Source organism: Xyrauchen texanus, chromosome 37 (genome assembly GCF_025860055.1).
Source record: "Xyrauchen texanus isolate HMW12.3.18 chromosome 37, RBS_HiC_50CHRs, whole genome shotgun sequence".
Taxonomy (NCBI): Eukaryota; Metazoa; Chordata; class Actinopteri; order Cypriniformes; family Catostomidae; genus Xyrauchen; species Xyrauchen texanus.
Window position 1 is genome coordinate 6,687,459 of NC_068312.1, and position 13,830 is coordinate 6,701,288.

At 46.3% G+C, this 13,830-nt stretch overlaps 1 long non-coding RNA gene across 1 annotated transcript; it reads left to right on the top strand.

Moving 5' to 3' along the window:
• The first annotated feature begins 951 nt into the window (after positions 1–951).
• Positions 952–13,019, top strand: LOC127630737 (uncharacterized). The gene is made up of 3 exons (XR_007968896.1): positions 952–1,111; positions 10,545–10,660; positions 11,700–13,019. It is a non-coding gene; the product is annotated as an uncharacterized LOC127630737 (long non-coding RNA).
• The last annotated feature ends 811 nt before the right edge of the window (positions 13,020–13,830 follow it).

Here is a 13,830-nt window from a genome sequence, read left to right on the forward strand (position 1 = left end):
AGAAAGACGTTTGTCTATTGTTATTTTTTTATTTTTTTTCTATTTGTTTTATTGTAGCTATTCCTTAATAAACTTATCATTTACACATACACATGGTAACAAATTGAACCGCTTCAATTTGCTGTGTCTTCACACAGCTTAAATGTTCACACGGTAACTTTTTGTTTGTGTCATCTTGGAGTTACAGGGACACCTAGTGGTTTGGAAGCAGAATCATTCAAATAGTTTTCGTTTACAGATGGCATTGTAGAAATTAACTATACTCATCAGCCATGATTAATTTAATCCAAGAGTGAACATGTCCAATAACAAGATGGTTACTGAGATTAAGCAAGTGGTATTTACCTGGTCACGTGATTCTAAAATGGCAGCCCCAATAGGGTGCTCCATGCCCCATGTGAGGGCATGGGGCACTCTTGGAGTGGTGGTGGTGTTGTAGTGGTAAAGTTGCTGGTTTGATCCCCACAGCCACCACCATTGTGTCCTTGAGCAGGGCACTTAACTCCAGGTTGTTCCAGGGGGATTGTCCCTGTAATAAGGGCTCTGTAAGTCGCTTTGGATAAAAGTGTCTGCCAAATGCATAAATGTAAATGTAGAATAAAACAGCTTTTATAAGGTTACTGATATGACTAAAGTATTCATCTTATGCGAGTGGTCATGATTTTATACATACGCTTCAAAATTATAATTTCTTTAAGAGTAAAACATTTTTAAGGGGAAAAAAAAATTACTGAGAACACTTTTACAGTAAAACCAGTAAACAGCAGTATGCATTACACATGTGCAGCTATTGTGCGCTTGAATCCAGTATGTTTGCGTGATATCTGCGCAGCTGGTGAGCGCTTGAAGGCGTAAGATGTGGTCTGTGTTGGTCATGTGATGCGCCCGTACGTCTCTCTCGAAGGTTACCTACTAGGTAGGACGCGTCCTTTGAAGGCTGCAGTATATCGAGTGTCCTCGTTTAAACAAGCCTCGCTTAAACGAGACGGCTTTCGTAGGACAAACGGAAACGTAACGTAACATGGTTGCTATGACAGCACGCCACTCTTTAACAAGCGCGAGCGCTTTGAGTGAGACGGGAACAAAGTCTCTTTGGAAGAGAATATATGAGGTATATTTAATAATGATGTAAAAAGAAAGTAAATCGATTTTACAGGTGTACGTTTAGTCTAATACTTTGACTAAATTTTAATTGAATATTAATATAAGTATACATATTATATACTCTGCATCCATCTACTTGAGGTACTTCAACTTTGGAAGTAACATTTCTTGGCGTTTGAACATCATATTTACCGTAGACATAATAAATACATAGACGTCCTATTGGCCGCTGGAGCGTACGTCAACGGGCCGCCATATTGCGGAGGGCAACATTGCCATTTCTCTCATAACGGGAGTTGAGGAAAAATGCCTGCCTCATGTGCTGCTTGGGGCTGTACAAATCGCCGCACTATTGAAAACAGGTCTCGGGGAATTACTTTTCACAAGTAAGACTGAACATTGGTTTTTGGTTGTATTTGGTCGTTATATAATAAGTAATAGTAACGTTAGTTGGCCACCGGAGTTAGTCAGACTAAAATAGCTTGCTTGCGAGCTGTGAAAGTTGAGACATGAGTTGACATGTTCTCTTACGAGAGGTTCTCTCATATTGCGTAAGCTAGCTTACGCTACGGGAAAGATTCATCTTTTCTGAGATATTGAAGCCAAAAAATTATCCTTAATTTTGTATCATTTGTCAACGCAGTGCAGCAACTGCAGACCTTGAGCGGGCTAGCTAGCGAGCTCATTGGTTGCTCTGCGGCAACTGCTGCAGCCTATAGACGAACTTGCGTGAACTCGCGCCCAATGAGAGGCGCCCGGCGCTCACTGTCCCAAAGCCCGCCAGAATGGGCGTGGCTAGGGTGCATATAAGCGCAGTTTGTAGGCTGGAACCCTGATTTTCATCTCTTCAGCGAAGCTCTTCGCATCTCTGAAACTGTAAGAAGCCGCGTCGCCGTTCGAGGGACATCAAGCAAGCTTGTACAGCGCTCGAAGAAGCTGGCCGCCGCCACCTTCAGCCATCCTGCGAGCTACGCCATCCGGCGACGTATCCTTTTTAAAGCAAACTAGTTCCTCAGTGAACTTCACAAAAGAGCACGAGCATCTTTTAAAGATGCCTCGCACCTGCGGTTCATGCCGCACCCCTCTCAGCGCCGGAGACCGCCACATCATCTGTGCTCTCTGCCTGGGACTGGGGCATGCAGAGCTCGCCGCTGACGGCGGATGCGACCTCTGCGAGGAGCTTCCGATGTCAACCCTGCGGGCTCGACTCGAGCGCTCAGGACCGAGCCGCCGCGCGCCTTCTGTTTCGCCGCGCCGAAGAAGCGCCGCTCCCAAAGGCTGCCGGAACCGGGTTTAGAAGCGACTGTCTCGCCGGAGCCTCTCCCTCGAGCATCGCGTTCACCCTCCCGCCCCGGGACGCGCAGTTGCCGCCCGGCGGCCGCACTGCTGCCACCTCGGAGAGCGAGGTGGAGGACAAGGGCTGCTGTTCCATCATGGCTCGGACAGCAGGAGTGGTCACAAGCCTCCTCATCGGCCCAGGAATCCAGCAGGACCGCGCCCGAGTCGAAGGGGAACTGATACGCCTCCTCACACAGGCCGTCGACCGCCTCGGGCTCGAGTGGTCACCGCCCCTGAGCAGGCTCCCAACAGACTCGGCGGCTGCTTTCTTCAAAGCCGTCACCGCGCGGCGCGCCGGGCCGCTCCTTCCTGCCGGAACTCCACGCCGAGCTCTCTAAATCGTGGAGCAGCGCTCTCTCGGCCAGGATTCGATCCCACGTCTCCACCTCTCTCGCTTCAGTGGACGGCGCAGCCAGAAGGGCTACTCTTCCATCCCGCGGTCGAGGATTCGGTAGCAGCACACCTTTGCCCGCCCTCCGCGAGATGGCGGTCTAAGCCAGTGCTCCCGTCTAAGGCCTGCAGAACTACTTCCGCCTGTGTTGGCGCGCCTGTTCCGCCGCCGGCCAAGCCGCATCTGCTCTGCATTCCATGGCCGTCTTGCAGATCCTCCAAGCGGACCTTCTTCGGGAATGGGATGAGAAAGGCAGGCACCCAGAGGCTATTACAGATCTAAGGAGCGCGACGGACCTCGCCCTTCGCGCCACCAAAGCTGCAGCTCAAGCCCTAGGGAAGTGCATGGCCTCGCTGACTGTAACCGAGAGACACCTGTGGCTAACGCTAGCCAACATGGGAGAAGCTGAGCGCTCCACGTTCCTCAACGCGCCGCTCTCTCCGTCCGGTCTCTTCGGTTCCGCGGTAAGTGGCATTGTTGACCGTTTTTCGGAAGTCCAGAAAGCCACCCAAGCCATGAATCTCTTCCTGCCTCGCCGCGCTAGCTCCTCTGCAGGCCGCCACGTAACCAGCCTCCTGCACGAGCATCTTCACAGCGCCCAGCTCAACAAAGCCAGACTTCCCAGCGTCGACAGGGCGGCTGCCCCAGATCGCGCTCAGACAGCCGCCGCAGACCGCCGCCCCCCCGCGGGCCTCGGCCTAAGATTGCGCTGAAACCTGAACAACCGAAGTCCTCCTAGCTTTGTTGAAAAAACGACGGCTCAGTCCCGCCACGGCCGGACCACCGTCAAAGCTTCGCCCCCTGTCAGTCCCCTTCTCTCAGGCTACTACAGTGGTGAATTCAGCAGCCAACAAGCCGTTGTTACTACCCGCTTGCCTGCACTCAAACGCCGTTTTCACGGCGGCACAAAAAGATCTTGTAAAGAGCAAACATGTCTTATGTGTAGAAAATGTGCCCACAATCCAGTGTTCACCCCTACACACAAGCATTACACTTCCCGTGTCCCTATCAGAGAGCAAACATGTCTTATGTGTAGAAAATGTGCCCACAATCCAGTGTTCACCCCTACACACAAGCATTACACTTCCCGTGTTCCTATCAGAGCACACTCACATAAAGCGGGCACAGCCCGCTCGAGTGTTAGAGTCAATAAACGCGCCCACGAGCCCGTGCGCGCGTCCCCTCTCTGCCCGCTCTGTCACACGGCCAGCAAACACCTCTCTATGTGTAAGTCCCGTGCCCGTGACTATGCTCGCGCATCACTTAACAGATGTGACTTTCCCCATTCATCTCAATCGGGAAGTCACTCACAGAACAGCATGTCCCTGCTGTCTGCGAGCAGTTATGCATAAGCACAATAAGCGCGCTCACACAGTCTGTTCAGCCTGCTGTGTACGGCAATCAGGGCGACTCGGCCATTCACCCTCTAGCGTTACGCTTCAAAGCGTGGGAAGCTATCCCAGGGATATGCAACTGGGTGTTAAGCACAATAAAACAGGGCTATTTGCTACAGTTCGATCGCCGCCCTCCCCGCTTCAGGGCGCAGCTCGAAACTACTGTGAACACGGAAGCAGCCTGCATGCTTCGTTCAGAAATAGCAAACCTTCTGTGCAAAAGGGCCATAGAGAGAGTGCCGCCTTCACTGAGCGAGTCGGGGTTTTACAGCCGTTATTTTCTTGTCCCCAAGAAAGACGGCGGCCTCAGACCAATATTAGATCTCAGGGTTTTGAACAAGGTGCTTGCAAAAGGCCGTTCAAAATGCTTACAATCAGGAAACTCCTCGCGCATGATGCGCCAGGGGACTGGTTTATTTCTCTCGATCTGAAAGATGCCTATTTTCAGATTCAGATAAATCCCGTCACAGGCCATTCTTGAGATTCGCCTTCGACAGTCAGGTTTATCAATACACCGTCCTTCCGTTCGGCCTGTCCATAGCACCCCGTACTTTCACGAAGTGCATGGATACGGCGCTCGCACCCCTGCGGAGTCAGGGCTTGCAAATTCTGAACTATTTGGACGATTGGCTGATTTTTGCACAGTCACATACGGAGCTTCTGTCTCACAGGACAGTTCTCCTCAGTCATCTGAACAGTCTGGGTCTTGCAGTCAATTGGACCAAGAGCTCTCTACAGCCCAGTCAGGCAATTTCCTTCCTTGGAATAGAACTAGACTCTGTGGCAATGACGGCTCACTTATCTACACGGCGCGCGCTTTTCAGATAAACAGCCTCACGCCTCTGAAAAAATTTCAGAGAGTGTTAGGTTACATGGCCTCAGCCGCAGCAGTACTTCAGCTGGGTTTACTGTGCATGCGCCCGCTTCAGCATTGGCTAAACACCAGCGCGTCTCGCCGGGCGTGGGCCACGGGCTGCCAGCCGATCAGAGTGACTCAGACCTGTATATCAGCTCTGCAGCCTTGGACGGTGGCCGAATGGTATCAGCGGGGAGTGACGATGGGAGCTGTATCTCGCCGAAAAGTCATCTCGACAGACGCGTCCAACACGGGTTGGGGCGCGGTCTGCGAGGGCTCGCCGGTTTTCGGTCTATGGTCAGTTCAGGAAAAGCTCCTTCACATAAATTGTCTGGAAATGATAGCGGTCGAGTACGCGCTCGTGCGCTTCCTCCCGGTCATTCAGGGTCACCACATCCTGGTCCGTTCGGACAACAGATCTGTGGTATCCCAAGAACCTCTTCCATCTGACAAAACGCATACTAAGTTGGTCCCAGGGCCACCTGCGCTCGCTGAGGGCGACGCATGTGCCAGGCCACCTGAACGACGGCCCAGACAGACTGTCCAGAGACAATGTTCCCCCAGGGGAATGGTCCCTGCACGCTCAAACAGTCCAGAAATTATGGCAAATATTCGGCAGAGCAGAGATAGACCTCTTCGCGTCAGAAGAGAACTCTCACTGCCCAGTATTTTTCTCGAGCGAGGACGGCTGGCCCAGGACTGGCCCAACCGCCCGCTTTACGCCTTCCCTCCCGTCTCGCTATTGCCACAGGTAATGCAGAGGATCAGGGAAACGCGTCACTCGGTGCTCCTCATAGCCCGGCTGGGAGAATCAGACATGGTTCCCGGAGCTTACGCAGCTGTCACTGACAGCCCCGTGGCCCATCCCAGTGAGAGCAGATCTCCTCTCTCAAGCTTGCGGCACGATCTGGCATCCCCACCCAGAGCGCTGGGCACTGCACGCGTGGGTGATCAACGACTACCCGTCGCTTTGCCAGAAGGAGTAATGAACACTATCATACACGCTAGAGCCCCTTCCACGAGAAGACTCTATGCGTCCAAATGGTCGGTGTTTTCAAAATGGTGCACCGACAGAGACCTGTACCCACGGACATGTGGGGTGTCGTCACTGCTCGTGTTTTTACAAGAGCTGTTGGATAAGGGCAGATCCCCATCCACGCTCAAAGTGTACGTGGCGGCCGTCGCGGCGTTCGCCGAAACCCTGCACGGCCAGTCACAGGGAAAAAACAAGCTGGTCATCCGCTTCCTCAGGGGAGCTAGAAGGATGAACCCCCCGCGCCCCCCATCGGTTCCTATCCGGGATCTTTCTGTAGTTCTCGAAGCTATGAAAGCCCCCCCCCTTTCGAACCGCTTGAATCCGTGGATTTGAAATACCTTTCACTCAAAACCGTTTTTCTGACTGCCCTGTCATCAGTTAAACGTGTGGGAGACCTTCACGCGCTGTCTGTCAGCGCTGCGTGTATGGAGTTTGGACCAAGTGACTCCAAGGTCATTTTTAAGCCTAGACACGGCTATGTCCCCAAGGTGATTGGTACTCCTTTCAGAGCACAGATTATTTCCCTATCGGCTCTGCCAGCATCCGATAGCGAACGCGACACAAATCTCCTTTGCCCAGTCAGAGCACTGAGATTGTATACTGCGCGCTCCGCCTCTTTCAGACGCGCTGAGCAGCTTTTTGTTTCGTTCAGAGGGCGCACCAAGGGTCTCGCCACCTCGAAACAGACACTGTCTAGATGGATAGTGGACGCTATTGCTGCCGCGTACGCGTTGAAAGACCTGTCATGCCCGTTAGGCATTAGGGCTCACTCCACCAGAGGCATGGCCTCCTCGTGGGCATGGTCCAGCGGGATTTCCATTCAGGACATATGTGTGGCAGCGGGCTGGGCTTCCCCCTCCACCTTTGTCAGATTTTACAATCTGGAAGTGCCCGCTCTGCAGGCAAAACTACTAGCGGTTTAATACGCTACAGCTCCCCTGGTGAGCTGCACTAATGGGACACATTCCACACAGAGCGGCGGTGCCGGTCTGTTTTTCCCTTCCCACTATGTGCTTATGTATCACACACACTCTGACCCGCACTCTTGCCGGCCAAATATTATTTCCCCACTCACAAGGGCTCCCCCGGGTCCCCCCACCCCCCTGGGGCTCATGCAGTGGATGCTTGGCGCGCGGCGTTGACAATGGGTTCCCATAGCGTAAGCTAGCTTACATATCTGAGAGAACCTCTCGTAAGAGAACGTCTCGGTTACCTCACGTAACCTCGGTTCTCTCTAGATGAGGGAACAGTATTGCATAGCTGGTCGCGCTTCAGCGCCACGGCGATTTTCAGCTTCATTCAATGAAAACCAGGGTTCCAGCCTACAAACTGCGCTTATATGCACCCTAGCCACGCCCATTCTGGCGGGCTTTGGGACAGTGAGCTGGCGCCTCTCATTGGGCGCGAGTTCACGCAAGTTCGTCTATAGGCTGCAGCAGTTGCGCGAGAGCAACCAATGAGCTCGCTAGCTAGCCCGCTCAAGGTCTGCAGTTGCTGCACTGCGTTGACAAATTATACAAAATTAAGGATAATTTTTTGGCTTCAATATCTCAGAAAAGATGAATCTTTCCCGTAGCGTAAGCTAGCTTACGCAATACTCGTTCCCTCATCTAGAGAGAACCGAGGTTACGTAGGTAACCGAGACGATTTATAGTATAGTTTTATCTTATATTTTATATTATAAAGTAAATTTCCTGAAAATCTAAATATTTTCTTAAAACCGACTTTTATGACAAGTACTCGTTACACCATGTACGAACACTGAAATCGGTTGATAAATGTAAACGTTATTTTTGTTTTTATCCAGAAAAACCGCAACTCACCCGTTTACTTGCATTTGATTACAGCGCAGTCTTGCCCTCCGCAAAATGGCGGACGCGTTGATGTATCGCAGCAACGTTCCAAAGCGGCCAATAGGGCGTCTATGTATTTATTATGTCTATGATATTTACGGGCAAATTGGCGTATTTTTTTTTTTTTCATTTCCGTTCAAGCAAAGAATTGTGGGTTATGAGTGTCCACGAAGGAGACAGCTCATGCATCCTCTGAATTCCCGTGAAAGAAGGTCACATTTTAAGTTTCCTACTCACTTTTCTGAAACGAGATGCGGCTGACAAATGCGACCTCCGGAGTACGCTGCCTTCCTAATGAGACAGCCTGTGTGTGTTGTTTAAGATGGCGTGTAGAGGATGCTTGTGTTGTAAATTATGCTGCAATGAAGGCGAAACTAGAACAACAGAAGAGCTGGTTTGCCTTCATTTATTTGTAGGTCTGTTATCTAACACAGCCCATATATTTAATATTTGAGCATGCTTTTTGATGCTGCAAATGATACTTCTCATGTTGTTCACCCAAACTCACTGCAAACAACACTATGTCAATCATGTGTACATTAGCGTAGAGTCTAGCAATGAAAGACCTTGCTGAAGTAAACAGTGTATCTGCTTTATCATTGAATGTGAGGTTAACTGTGGCTGTGTCTCAAACACTAATGTGTTCCCTACCTAGCCAGCATTTTGGGTATCATGAGCATGGCAACACTGGTTATGCCCCCAAATACTGTCGTCGTCGTCTTCTATTGTTTTATGGAGGTTGGAAATCCAACTTTGTGCATTCTGGATTGGAGTGTGGAGCGCTAAATGGTTGGAAAGTTGGGGAAATACATACACACACACAAAAAACTATCTTCTATTATTTTGATCAATCTTGTATCTTTTAAGAAATTAAATAATTCTTGATTGCTTTGGGACATATCCTAACAAAACCTGAAGTGACACATTTACTCCCAGAGATCTTAAAGCTTGAGTTAGATGCAAGATTTCTCTTTCATGTGCATCACATTTTATAATTATATGTTCTACTGATTCTTCTAGACCACATTTATCACATTTACCATTCTCATGTTTCCCTATTCTGTACAAACACTTAATTAAGGCACACTGTCCAATACACATTCTAGAAATTAAAACATCCTCTTTCCTGTTTCTAAATGTTTCTTCTTTCTAGACCAACTTTTACTTGAATGTGATGCAAGTGTCTACCTTTAATTCCACTGTCCCACTCTTTCTGCCATATCTTTCTTATTTCACTCGATATAAATCCTTTAACTTCTGTTTTACTTAATTACACTTTTATGTCAATTTGTGAATGTTTCAAAGCCTGCTTAGCCAGATGGTCTGCCTTCTCGTTTCCTTTTACACCCACATGTGATGGTACACACAAAAAGTTTACTATAAATCCAGACTGTCTTCTAAATAGACTCTGCATCACTTCATATAGGACTATCAAATCTTGTCTTGCTACTGATATTCCACTTGACAAACTATTGATAGCTGTAAGCGAGTCTTTACATATCACTGACTTTATAGGTTGTACTTCTAGCCATTGAAGTGCTAGGAATATTGCTATTAATTCTGTAGTAAATACAGAAATATAATCAGAGATTACTTTTGAAATTGTAACTTTAAAAAGAGGTATGTAAGATGCTGCTGCTGTAAATCCAGAATCTGGATCCTTTGATCCATCTGTATAAATTTGCTCTGCGTTATAATATGTTTGATCAATATATTGTTGTACTGTTACACATTCTAACATATTTCTTTCCTTGTTATGCTTATCTTCATACAACTGAATGAGCACTAGAGGCATAGGGAAAAGCCAAGGAGGTATTGCTGACATAGCCACAGATTGATTTGTGCCTTCTTATTGGCTGTCCATCCAAAGCTTGTTGATTTTTTTATACTCATATTCCAAGCAATCATTCAAGACGTTCTTAACTGGATGACTATCCGAGTGACCTTTTTATATTAGTCCAGTATCTCATCTTTAACTTGAGCCTTCTAATTTCCAGAGGCAGTTCGTCCATCTCTACTTGTACTGCTGTTACTGGAGATGATCTTATTGCTCCACTACATATTCTCATTGCGTGTGATGGCAATGCCTCAACCTTTAAAAGTAGTGTTTTAGATGCAGAACTATACTCCATACTTCCATAATCAATAGCAGCTCTTATTAGTGCACAATATATACTTTTAAGAGACTGACGGCATGACCCCATTCAATTCCTGCCAAACACATCATTACATTTATTGCTTTTTTGCATTTGTCCATCATTTTCTGAATATGTACTTTAAAATTTAATTTTGAATCCATCCATATACCCAGGAATCTAACTACTGATGTTTGCTCCAATTGTTGTCCATACACATTAATATTTATTGTTGGGTTAATTTTACTTTTTGCAAAAAAGATCACCTGAGATTTTGACACTGAAAAACGAAAACCCCATTCAAAAGCCCAATTCTCTACCTTTCTTGCAGCAGTTTAAATACACCTCTCCACATGCCCAACATTGTGTCCTCTTTTCAACAGCGCCCTGTTATCTGCATATAATGCAATAGACAACATCTGTCCTCTCTCCTCTAGACCAGCACGGACTACACCACCCAGCCCCTGGCTGTCTGACGTTCTTCGTGAACATCGGACTGATCTCAGGGCAGCTGAGAGGAGATGGCGGAAATCTAAAGATCCAGCTGATCTAGGTAAATATCAGCTTCTGCTTGCAACTTTTTCAAATAACGTTAAAACTGTAAAAACTTCATATTACCAGACCAAGATCAACAGCACCACAGACACTCGTAGCTTGTTTAGAACATTTAACACACTTCTCTGCCCTCCCCCTCCACCACCTGACACATCACTGACAGCAGATATATTCGCCACATTTTTTACTGATAAGGTTACAGCCATCAGCAATACATTCACAGCACCACACCCTGTCAAACACCTGGCTCCTGTATGCAACCCTTCTTTCCCTATGTTCTCTCCTTTAACTGACACTGAGGTCTCTAAACTCCTCCTCTCCAACCACCCCACAACCTATTCCCTTGACCCCATTCCATCACACCTTCTCCAGGCCATCTCTCCGTCTATCCTACCGGCACTTACACACATAATTAACACATCCCTTCTTTCAGGCACTTTTCCCACTACATTTAAACAGGCTCGAGTAACCCCACTGCTGAAAAAACCTGCACTTAACCCCACACAGATAGAACACTACAGACCAGTCCAGTCTCTCTCATCCCATTCATGGCAAAAACACTTGAAAGGGCAGTTTTCAATCAGATCTCCGCCTATCTCTCACAGAACAAGCTGCTGGATGACAATCAGTCAGGCTTCAAAAGTGGACACTCCACTGAGACTGCCCTGCTGTCTGTCATCGAGTCGCTGAGACAGGCGAAAGCTGAATCCAGATCATCCGTTCTGATTCTGCTGGACCTTTCTGCTGACTTTGACACAGTCAACCATCAGATCCTTCTCTCCACCCCCTCTAAACTGGGTATCACTGGAACTGTGCTTGACTGGTTCAACTCTTATCTCTCAGAAAGGTCCTTTGAGGTAGCATGGAGAGGGGAAGTATCCAAGCCACACCAGTTACTTACTGGGGTACCTCAGGGATCAGTGCTTGGGCCACTTCTCTTCTCCATATACACAACATCACTGGGACCCATCATCCAGTCACATGGTTTCTCTTACCACTGCTACGCTGATGACACGCAACTCTACTTGTCTTTCCAGCCCAATGACACCACAGTGACCGCTCGAATCGCTGCCTGTCTGGCAGACATCTCAGCCTGGATGAAGGAACACCACCTTCAACTCAACCCTGCCAAGACCGAACTCCTTGTCTTTCCAGCCAACCCGGCTGTTGAACACAACATCACCGTGCAGCTGTGTTCCATTCTCTACTTGATAGACCTTAGAAAAAGCAGAACCCACTCTTACTTGTATTGTTCTTTTAAACAAGAAATTCATAATCCAGTAATACAGTCTTGTACTTCCATTCTATCCAGTTTTATTAAAAGTCCCTCTTTCCATATCATATTATATGATTTTACAACATCAAAGCATACTCCTACTAACACTTCCTGGTTTACTTGAGCCTTTCTTATTTCAGCTTCCAGCCATAAAACAGAATCCATTGTGTTTCTCCCTTTTCTGAAACTACTTTGGAATGCAGAGAAAAGGTTTTTCTTTTCAATAACATATATCAATCTGTTAATGACCATATGTCCATTAGTTTGCATAAATGTGTTAATGCTATGGGCTTGTAGTTAGTGTGCTGCGAATTATCCTTCCTTGGCTTTTCTATTGGAACTATGATCCCAAGCTTCCAGTCAGCTGGTAATTTCCCTTATTCCCGCACCTTATTAAAAAGACTCAAAATAATATTTAGTGATGTTTCTGTAATATATAAATAATATTTAGTGATGATAGGTGTTTTACCATCTCATAACGGATGTCATCTCTACCTGGAGAAGTTTCCTTTACCCCAGCAAGCACTTTCTTCAGTTCAAATAGGGTAATCTCTAAATCTAATGTAATGGTCCTTTTTCTTCCAAAATTTTAAGGTTCTTACTCAAGCTCAGATCCCTATATCTCCTAAAATTCTTCTGTTATTTTTGAATTACTATGCATTTTAGCAAATGTTTCTGCTAACACCTCTGCTTTTTCACTGTCTGATATTACTGATCTATTGTTATATACTAAGACAGAAATGTTTCCCTCCCATCTTTCTTATCATACACCATACTCCATTCATTTCAATTTCTTCTCCTATTTTATTACAAAATTCCCTGAATTTCTTTTCTTAGATGTCTGTATTACTCTTCTCACTATAGCATGTGCTCTTTTATAATTCATAAAATCATTATAATTGAATGATCTTCTTACTCTCTTCAGTGTTTTATTTCTTTTTATAATTGCCTCATTGCATTCCTCATTCCACCAAGGGGCAGCTTTTCTCCTGCTTCCTGTCCTCTTCTTACCAATTACTTATTCAATTGTACTCCGAAGAACTTAATTAAAAACTTCTACATCCTCTATAGAATTACTAATTTCTGCCATTTTGTTTTGATAATTCCTTATATTTATCCGAGTCGGCTGTTTTAAATTTCCACCTTGGCAATCCACCACTGTTTGAGCTATGTCCACACCGATTTTACTACTGATAGGAATGACCACTACCTATTGTACTTTGATTTAAAACTTTCCAAACACATTTTCCTGCAAAATTTTCAGAAACAAGTGTCAAGTCTAACATTGAATATTTTCCCTGTGCCAAATCAATTCTTGTATAGCTTCCATCATTAATGCATACTAACCCTCTCCATTCTAGCATGTCTTCTATTATCTGTCCGTTATGATCTGTTATTGTACTAATAATGGACTGTGTGCATTAAAGTCACTACACCACACTACTTTATAATTTCCATTCCCTCCTATATTTTCTAACTTATCCTTACTTAACCTGTCACATGGATTGTAAAAATTAATTATTCTAATACTCTTTGATCCTTCCCAAATTTCCACAACCACTACCTCTTATTCCCCATTTACCTCAACTATTCTACACCCAATACCTTGTTTAATAAATGTTGCTACCCCACCACCATTTACTTCATGTCTATCTCTTCTAATTGTATTGTATCCAAATTAATTGTAGTTTTAGCCACGTTTCTTGCACACAAATAATGTTAGGATCATTTTCTTGGTTTGTTAGGAATTTCTTGAATTCTTGTCCATTGGCAATAAAACTTCTTGCATCCATTGCAAGATTGTAATCACCATTATGAACCACCACAGGCTGTCTGACTATTTACTGTCTGACTGTTTGCTGTTTGCATCTTAAGCCTTTCGTTTATCATAT